The 10,297-nt window shown below is 47.7% G+C and overlaps 1 protein-coding gene across 1 annotated transcript in view; it reads left to right on the top strand.

Annotated features, from left to right (window-relative positions):
* LOC118373296 (probable E3 ubiquitin-protein ligase MID2) overlaps positions 1-10,297 on the top strand; it is a 175,857-nt gene that overhangs the window by 100,666 nt on the left and 64,894 nt on the right.

The following is a 10,297-nucleotide window of genomic DNA, read 5'->3' as shown; positions in this document are numbered from 1 at the left end:
GCTTTGGTAGTACCCAACTCACTAGCTAATGGTCTAGGGCTAATGGTACTCAGGGCTCTATTGTCCCTCCATCAGGTCCTAATGGTCTAGTACTCAGGACTCTATTGTCCCTCCATCAGGTCCTAATGGTCTGGTACTCAGGGCTCTATTGTCCCTCCATCAGGTCCTAATGGTCTGGTACTCAGGGCTCTAGTGTCCCTCCATCAGGTCCTAATGGTCTAGTACTCAGGGTTCTATTGTCCCTTCATTAGGTCCTAATGGTCTGGTACTCAGGGCTCTATTGTCGCTCCATCAGGTCCTAATGGTCTGGTACTCAGGGCTCTATTGTCCCTCCATCAGGTCCTAATGGTCTGGTACTCAGGACTCTATTGTCCCTCCATCAGGTCCTAATGGTCTGGTACTCAGGGCTCTATTGTCCCTCCATCAGGTCCTAATGGTCTGGTACTCAGGGCTCTATTGTCCCTCCATCAGGTCCTAATGGTCTAGTACTCAGGGCTCTATTGTCCCTCCATCAGGTCCTAATGGCCTGGTACTCAGGGCTCTATTGTCCCTCCATCAGGTCCTAATGGTCTAGTACTCAGGGCTCTATTGTCCCTCCATCAGGTCCTAATGGCCTGGTACTCAGGGCTCTATTGTCCCTCCATCAGGTCCTAATGGTCTAGTACTCAGGGCTCTATTGTCCCTCCATCAGGTCCTAATGGTCTGGTACTCAGAGCTCTATTGTCACTCCATCAGGTCCTAATGGCCTGGTACTCAGGACTCTATTGTTCTCCATCAGGTCCTAATGGCCTGGTACTCAGGGCACTATTGTCCCTCCATCAGGTCCTAATGGTCTAGTACTCAGGGCTCTATTGTCCCTCCATCAGGTCCTAATGGCCTGGTACTCAGGGCTCTATTCTCGCTCCATCAGGTCCTAATGGTCTGGTACTCAGGACTCTATTGTTCCTCCATCAGGGCCTAATGGTCTGGTACTCAGGGCTCTATTGTCCCTCCATCAGGTCCTAATGGTCTAGTACTCAGGGCTCTATTGTCCCTCCATCAGGTCCTAATGGCCTGGTACTCAGGGCTCTATTGTCCCTCCATCAGGTCCTAATGGTCTAGTACTCAGGGCTCTATTGTCCCTCCATCAGGTCCTAATGGTCTGGTACTCAGAGCTCTATTGTCACTCCATCAGGTCCTAATGGCCTGGTACTCAGGACTCTATTGTTCTCCATCAGGTCCTAATGGCCTGGTACTCAGGGCACTATTGTCCCTCCATCAGGTCCTAATGGTCTAGTACTCAGGGCTCTATTGTCCCTCCATCAGGTCCTAATGGCCTGGTACTCAGGGCTCTATTCTCGCTCCATCAGGTCCTAATGGTCTGGTACTCAGGACTCTATTGTTCCTCCATCAGGGCCTAATGGTCTGGTACTCAGGGCTCTATTGTCCTTTATCTAACCACTCTGACATTAATGCAAATGCCATCGAAAGTCACTTCAAATACTTATTATCAAGACAGTGTTATGCTTTTACAACTCAATCAGTCAATTAATGAAATGTATTTATAAAGCTCATTTTACATCAGCTGATATCTCAAAGTGCTGTACAGAAACCCAGCCTAAAACCCCAAACAGCAAGCAATGCAGGTGTAGAAGCACGGTGGCTAGGAAAAACTCCCTAGAAAGGCCAAAACCTAGGAAGAAACCTAGAGAGGAACCAGGCTATGAGGGGTGGCCAGTCCTCTTCTGGCTGTGCCGGGTGGAGATTATAACAGAACATGGCCAAGATGTTCAAACTAGAGGTCGACCGATTGTGATTTTTCAACACCGATACCGATGCCGATTATTGGAGGACCCCCCCCCCAAAAAAGCCGATACCGATTAATCTGACATTTTTTTAAAATATGTATTTGTAATAATGACAATTACAACAATACTGAATGAACACTTATTTTAACTTAATATAATACATAAATAAAAATCAATTTAGCCTCAAATAAATAATGAAACATGTTCAATTTGGTTTAAATAATGCAAAAACAAAGTGTTGGAGAAGAAAGTAAAAGTGCAATATGTGCCATGTAAAAAAGCTAACGTTTAAGTTCCTTGCTCAGAACATGAGAACATATGAAAGTTGGTGGTTCCTTTTAATCTGAGACTTCAATATTCCAAGGTAAGAGGTTTTAGGTTGAGGTTAATATAGTATTTATAGGACTATTTCTCTCAATACCATTTGTATTTCATATACCTTTGACTATTGGATGGTCTTATAGGCACTATAGTATTGCCAGTGTAACAATATAGCTTCCGTCCCTCTCCTCGCCCCTACCTGAGCCTAGTTAAATAAAGGTATAAAATAAATAAATAAATATAGTTCGCTACTTTTGAAAAAGGCCTAAAGTAGTGTACTATATATGGAATAGGATGCCATTTGGGGCAGATCCCCATAGCATCACCCCCTGCCATCCCTCAGCCCTGTGTGACAGTAATGGCCGACAGATGGAACCCTGGCTTAATTCTCTCCATCCCTCAGCCCTGTGTTACAGTAATGGGCAACAGATGGAACCCTGGTTTAATGGTCTCCATCCCTCAGCCCTGTGTGACAGTAATGACCGACAGGTGGAACGCTGGTTTAATTCTCTCCATCCCTCAGCCCTGTGTGACAGTAATGACCGACAGGTGGAACCCTGGTTTAATTCTCTCCATCCCTCAGCCCTGTGTGACAGTAATGGCCGACAGGTGGAACCCTGGTTTAATTCTCTCCATCCCTCAGCCCTGTGTGACAGTGATGGCCGAAAGATGGAACGCTGGTTTAATTCTCTCCATCCCTCAGCCCTGTGTGACAGTAATGACCGACAGGTGGAACGCTGGTTTAATTCTCTCCATCCCTCAGCCCTGTGTGACAGTAATGGCCGAAAGATGGAACGCTGGTTTAATTCTCTCCATCCCTCAGCCCCGTGTGACAGTAATGGCCGACAGATGGAACCCTGGCTTAATTCTCTCCATCCCTCAGCCCTGTGTGACAGTAATGACCGACAGGTGGAACGCTGGTTTAATTCTCTCCATCCCTCAGCCCTGTGTGACAGTAATGGCCGACAGGTGGAACGCTGGTTTAATTCTCTCCATCCCTCAGCCCTGTGTGACAGTAATGGCCGACAGGTGGAACCCTGGTTTAATTCTCTCCATCCCTCAGCCCTGTGTGACAGTAATGGCCGACAGGTGGAACCCTGGTTTAATTCTCTCCATCCCTCAGCCCTGTGTGACAGTAATGGCCGACAGGTGGAACCCTGGTTTAATTCTCTCCATCCCTCAGCCCTGTGTGACAGTAATGGCCGACAGGTGGAACGCTGGTTTAATTCTCTCCATCCCTCAGCCCTGTGTGACAGTAATGGGCGACAGATGGAACCCTGGTTTAATTCTCTCCATCCCTCAGCCCTGTGTGACAGTAATGGCCGACAGGTGGACCGCTGGTTTAATTCTCTCCATCCCTCAGCCCTGTGTGACAGTAATGGCCGACAGGTGGACCGCTGGTTTAATTCTCTCCATCCCTCAGCCCTGTGTGACAGTAATGGCCGACAGGTGGAACGCTGGTTTAATTCTCTCCATCCCTCAGCCCTGTGTGACAGTAATGGCCGACAGATGGAACCCTGGTTTAATTCTCTCCATCCCTCAGCCCTGTGTGACAGTGATGGCCGACAGGTGGAACCCTGGTTTAATTCTCTCCATCCCTCAGCCCTGTGTGACAGTAATGGCCGACAGATGGAACGCTGGTATAATTCTCTCCATCCCTCTCAACACTATTCATCCTTTATTAAACAGTAAACTCTATGTGAGTCCCAATGGCACCCTATGCCCTATTTAGTGCGCTGACCAGGGTCCATAGTGCACTGAATAGTGAATAGGGTCCCATTTGGGACGCATTCTCAATTTCCCGTTAGTCTGGGCCCGGAGAACCACAGTGTAACTAACTATTCATTCAGACCATCAGATGAAGTGATCTCTGTGTTATTCATCAACTCCTGAGGAGAGGAAAGTGTTCCAATAAGTGTTTGTCTTCCTCCTCTCTTCCCTTTTCCTCTCTGTCTCCTAACTGGTGTTGTCCTCCTCTCTGTCTCCTAACTGGTGTCGTCCTCCTCTCTGTCTCCTAACTGGTGTTGTCCTCCTCTCTGTCTCCTAACTGGTGTCGTCCTCCTCTCTGTCTCCTAACTGGTGTTGTCCTCCTCTCTGTCTCCTAACTGGTGTCGTCCTCCTCTCTGTCTCCTAACTGGTGTTGTCCTCCTCTCTGTCTCCTAACTGGTGTCGTCCTCCTCTCTGTCTCCTAACTGGTGTCGTCCTCCTCTCTGTCTCCTAACTGGTGTTGTCCTCCTCTCTGTCTCCTAACTGGTGTTGTCCTCCTCTCTGTCTCCTAACTGGTGTCTTCCTCCTCTCTGTCTCCTAACTGGTGTTGTCCTCCTCTCTGTCTCCTAACTGGTGTTGTCCTCCTCTCTGTCTCCTAACTGGTGTCTTCCTCTTCTCTGTCTCCTAACTGGTGTCTTCCTCCTCTCTGTCTCCTAACTGGTGTTGTCCTCCTCTCTGTCTCCTAACTGGTGTCTTCCTCCTCTCTGTCTCCTAACTGGTGTCTTCCTCCTCTCTGTCTCCTAACTGGTGTTGTCCTCCTCTCTGTCTCCTAACTGGTGTCGTCCTCCTCTCTGTCTCCTAACTGGTGTCGTCCTCCTCTCTGTCTCCTAACTGGTGTTGTCCTCCTCTCTGTCTCCTAACTGGTGTCTTCCTCCTCTCTGTCTCCTAACTGGTGTCTTCCTCCTCTCTGTCTCCTAACTGGTGTCTTCCTCCTCTCTGTCTCCTAACTGGTGTCGTCCTCCTCTCTGTTTCCTAACTGGTGTTGTCCTCCTCTCTGTCTCCTAACTGGTGTTGTCCTCCTCTCTGTCTCCTAACTGGTGTTGTCCTCCTCTCTGTCTCCTAACTGGTGTTGTCCTCCTCTCTGTCTCCTAACTGGTGTTGTCCTCCTCTCTGTCTCCTAACTGGTGTTGTCCTCCTCTCTGTCTCCTAACTGGTGTTGTCCTCCTCTCTGTCTCCTAACTGGTGTTGTCCTCCTCTCTGTCTCCTAACTGGTGTCGTCCTCCTCTCTGTCTCCTAACTGGTGTCCCTGTCCTCCTGTTGTCTGTCTCCTAACTGGTGTCTTCCTCCTCTCTGTCTCCTAACTGGTGTTGTCCTCCTCTCTGTCTCCTAACTGGTGTTGTCCTCCTCTCTGTCTCCTAACTGGTGTTGTCCTCCTCTGTCTAACTGTCCCCTCCTCTCTGTCTCCTAACTGGTGTTGTCCTCCTCTCTGTCTCCTAACTGGTGTTGTCCTCCTCTCTGTCTCTGTGTCTCCTCCTCTCTGTCTCCTAACTGGTGTTGTCCTCCTCTCTGTCTCCTAACTGGTGTCTTCCTCCTCTCTGTCTCCTAACTGGTGTTGTCCTCCTCTCTGTCTCCTAACTGGTGTCGTCCTCCTCTCTGTCTCCTAACTGGTGTTGTCCTCCTCTCTGTCTCCTAACTGGTGTTGTCCTCCTCTCTGTCTCCTAACTGGTGTCTTCCTCCTCTCTGTCTCCTAACTGGTGTCGTCCTCCTCTCTGTCTCCTAACTGGTGTTGTCCTCCTCAAATCAAATCAAATCAAATGTATTTATATAGCCCTTCGTACATCAGCTGATATCTCAAAGTGCTGTACAGAAACCCAGCCTAAAACCCCAAACAGCAAACAATGCAGGTGTAAAAGCACGGTGGCTAGGAAAAACTCCCTAGAAAGGCCAAAACCTAGGAAGAAACCTAGAGAGGAACCGGGCTATGTGGGGTGGCCAGTCCTCTTCTGGCTGTGCCGGGTAGAGATTATAACAGAACATGACCAAGATGTTCAAATGTTCATAAATGACCAGCATGGTCGAATAATAATAAGGCAGAACAGTTGAAACTGGAGCAGCAGCATGGCCAGGTGGACTGGGGACAGCAAGGAGTCATCATGTCAGGTAGTCCTGGGGCATGGTCCTAGGGCTCAGGTCCTCCGAGAGAGAGAAAGAAGGAGAGAATTAGAGAACGCACACTTAGATTCACACAGGACACCGAATAGGACAGGAGAAGTACTCCAGATATAACAAACTGACCCTAGCCCCCCGACACATAAACTACTGCAGCATAAATACTGGAGGCTGAGACAGGAGGGGTCAGGAGACACTGTGGCCCCATCCGAGGACACCCCCGGACAGGGCCAAACAGGAAGGATATAACCCCACCCACTTTGCCAAAGCACAGCCCCCACACCACTAGAGGGATATCTTCAACCACCAACTTACCATCCTGAGACAAGGCCGAGTATAGCCCACAAAGATCTCCGCCACGGTACAACCCAAGGGGGGGGGCGCCAACCCAGACAGGCTGACCACAACAGTGAATCAACCCACCCAGGTGACGCACCCCCCCCAGGGACGGCATGAGAGAGCCCCAGCAAGCCAGTGACTCAGCCCCCGTAACAGGGTTAGAGGCAGAGAATCCCAGTGGAAAGAGGGGAACCGGCCAGGCAGAGACAGCAAGGGCGGTTCGTTGCTCCAGAGCCTTTCCGTTCACCTTCCCACTCCTGGGCCAGACTACACTCTCTGTCTCCTAACTGGTGTTGTCCTCCTCTCTGTCTCCTAACTGGTGTCGTCCTCCTCTCTGTCTCCTAACTGGTGTCGTCCTCCTCTCTGTCTCCTAACTGGTGTTGTCCTCCTCTCTGTCTCCTAACTGGTGTCGTCCTCCTCTCTGTCTCCTAACTGGTGTCGTCCTCCTCTCTGTCTCCTAACTGGTGTTGTCCTCCTCTCTGTCTCCTAACTGGTGTTGTCCTCCTCTCTGTCTCCTAACTGGTGTTGTCCTCCTCTCTGTCTCCTAACTGGTGTTGTCCTCCTCTCTGTCTCCTAACTGGTGTTGTCCTCCTCTGCCTGCATACGGAATCCGCTCAGCAACAATCTGATCCTCTTGCAATCATAATAAATGATTAAGCTATGCGACTAACTTGGCCATCAAGAGAACTTGCCCCGTGTTAAAACAAACTGTTAAAAGCTCATTTAAAAAAATTAAAATGGATTTACTTTTGCTTGTTGCTGGCTATTCTCTGGTGTGAGGTTTGTGTGAAAGGCTTTGGTTATTCTGAGGAGAAGCATAGTATACCTTATGTGGGTTAATGCTAACGTACTATGCTAATGGAGGTTAAACCTACTATGTGCGTGTGTGTGTGTGCGTGCTCGTTTCTTCCCAGAAGCCTCCCTGCTAGGAGGAGATGGAAGAGTTCTTTGTCTCTGTTCTGTAACACTTCAGGGAGAAAGGAGGGAGAAACACAGCTCACTAATAATGCATCACAACAACAGAGGACTGACTGGCTGCATGGGGCTCTATACAGTTCTGGTGTGACCTGAATTTTTCTGTTGTTGCTGCGTTGCATACAGTTATCTCTCTCTCTCCAAGATGATATGATCAAAACGAGGACTGTGATTCTGCCGGTGGGGTTCTATAGTGATGCCATAGCAACGCTGCCTTCAGCTATATCTCTCCTTTTAGAGTTTGACAGATACCCTCATTGATAAACTGATAATTGTTTTTCTCCTGAGGTATTTATGTTTCTCTGATGTTTCTTTGACAACAGTTTGAATATATGTTGGTTTTGCCTGTGTGTTCGGTTGTGTTGACAGTATAATCGGCTTGGTGATGTATACAGTAGTCAGTGTTGTAGCACTTAGTTGAAGCATATGCCAAAACCATCCATATTTTAACAGACCTCAATGCTCTTTTTGCTGGAGAGTGCAGGACAGGACAGGGAGGTCCCTTGTGACTTGTGGACGTGCGCTTAGACACTTCCTTCTTTTTGAGCCCTGTTTAATAATCTGTCAGGCTGGAGGAGAGACCAGCACTAATCACTGCTGTGACAAACAACAGCCTCTCACCATGAATCCTGTTTAATCTGTCAGGCTGGAGGAGAGACCAGCACTAATCACTGCTGTGACAAACAACAGCCTCTCACCATGAATCCTGTTTAATCTGTCAGGCTGGAGGAGAGACCAGCACTAATCACTGCTGTGACAAACAACAGCCTCTCACCATGAATCCTGTTTAATCTGTCAGGCTGGAGGAGAGACCAGCACTAATCACTGCTGTGACAAACAACAGCCTCTCACCATGAATCCTGTTTAATCTGTCAGGCTGGAGGAGAGACCAGCACTAATCACTGCTGTGACAAACAACAGCCTCTCACCATGAATCCTGTTTAATCTGTCAGGCTGGAGGAGAGACCAGCACTAATCACTGCTGTGACAAACAACAGCCTCTCACCATGAATCCTGTTTAATCTGTCAGGCTGGAGGAGAGACCAGCACTAATCACTGCTGTGACAAACAACAGCCTCTCACCATGAATCCTGTTTAATCTGTCAGGCTGGAGGAGAGACCAGCACTAATCACTGCTGTGACAAACAACAGCCTCTCACCATGAATCCTGTTTAATCTGTCAGGCTGGAGGAGAGACCAGCACTAATCACTGCTGTGACAAACAACAGCTTCTCACCATGAATCCTGTTTAATCTGTCAGGCTGGAGGAGAGACCAGCACTAATCACTGCTGTGACAAACAACAGCCTCTCACCATGAATCCTGTTTAATCTGTCAGGCTGGAGGAGAGACCAGCACTAATCACTGCTGTGACAAACAACAGCCTCTCACCATGAATCCTGTTTAATCTGTCAGGCTGGAGGAGAGACCAGCACTAATCACTGCTGTGACAAACAACAGCCTCTCACCATGAATCCTGTTTAATCTGTCAGGCTGGAGGAGAGACCAGCACTAATCACTGCTGTGACAAACAACAGCCTCTCACCATGAATCCTGTTTAATCTGTCAGGCTGGAGGAGAGACCAGCACTAATCACTGCTGTGACAAACAACAGCCTCTCACCATGAATCCTGTTTAATCTGTCAGGCTGGAGGAGAGACCAGCACTAATCACTGCTGTGACAAACAACAGCCAGTTAGTTCTTCGCTCCTCTCTGCACCGTTCTGTTCACTTTAAAGGCCCAACTAAACAAAACGGAAATTTATTTTCCTGCGATAAATCAATGGGTCATCATTCATTTAAATGATCAAGAACGGTTTAAATATCACAGAATGGCCCTCACTGTTATCTGGGGCTCCTTGCTGTTTTCTGCTCTCTTTCACCTTTTACACAGGTGAAGTCGGTAGTTTACATACACTTTAGCCAAATACATTTAAACTCAGTTTTTCACAATTCCTGACATTTAATCCTAGTAACAATTCTCTGTCCTTAGGTCAGTTAGGATCACCACTTTATTTTAAGAATTTGAAATGTCAGAATAATAGTTGAGAGAAGGATTTATTTCAGCTTTTATTTCTTTCATCACATTCCCAGTGGGTCAGAAGTTTACATACACTCAATTAGTATTTGGTAGCATTGCCTTCAAATTGATTAACTTGTGTCAAACATTTTCAGGTAGCCTTCCACAAACTTCCCACAATAAGTTGGGTGAATTTCCTGACAGAGCTGGTGTTTCTGAATCAGGTTTGTAGGCCTCCTTGCTTGCACACACTTTATCATTTCTGCCCACACATTTTCTATGGGATTTAGTTCAGGGCTTTGTGATGGCCACTCCAATACCTTGACTTTGTTGTCCTTAAGCCATTTTGCTTGGGGCCATTGTCCATTTGGAAGACCCATTTGCGACCAAGCTTTAACTTCCTGACTGATGTCTTGAGATGTTGCTTCAATATATCCACAGAATTTTCCATCCTCAGGATGCCATCTATTTTGTGAAGTGCACCAGTCCCTCCTGCAGCAAAGCACCCCCACAATGTGATGCTGCCACCCCCGTGCTTCACGGTTGGGATGGTGCTCTTTGGCTTTCAAGCCTCCCCTCTATCCTCCAAACATAACGATGGTCATTATAGCCAAACAGTTCTATTTTTGTTTCATCAGACCAGAGGACATTTCTCCAAAAAGTACGATCTTTGTCCCCATGTGCAGTTGCAAACCATAGTCTGGCTTTTTTAATGGCGGTTTTGGAGCAATGGCTTCTTCCTTGCTGAGAGGCCTTTCAGGTTATGTCTATGCAGGACTCATTTTTCTTTGAATATATATCATTTTGTACCTGTTTCCTCCAGCATCTTCACAAGGTCCTTTGCTGTTGTTCTGGGATTGATTTGCACTTTTCGCACCAAAGTACGTTCATCTCTAGGAGACAGAACGCGTCTCCTTCCTGAGCGGTATGGCGGCTGCATGGTCCAATGGTGTTTATACTTGTATACTATTGTTTGTACA

Source organism: Oncorhynchus keta, chromosome 4, assembly GCF_023373465.1.
Source record: "Oncorhynchus keta strain PuntledgeMale-10-30-2019 chromosome 4, Oket_V2, whole genome shotgun sequence".
Classification (NCBI taxonomy): Eukaryota; Metazoa; Chordata; class Actinopteri; order Salmoniformes; family Salmonidae; genus Oncorhynchus; species Oncorhynchus keta.
Note: the sequence above shows the minus strand (reverse complement) of the source record. Positions and strands in the feature narration are given on the sequence as shown.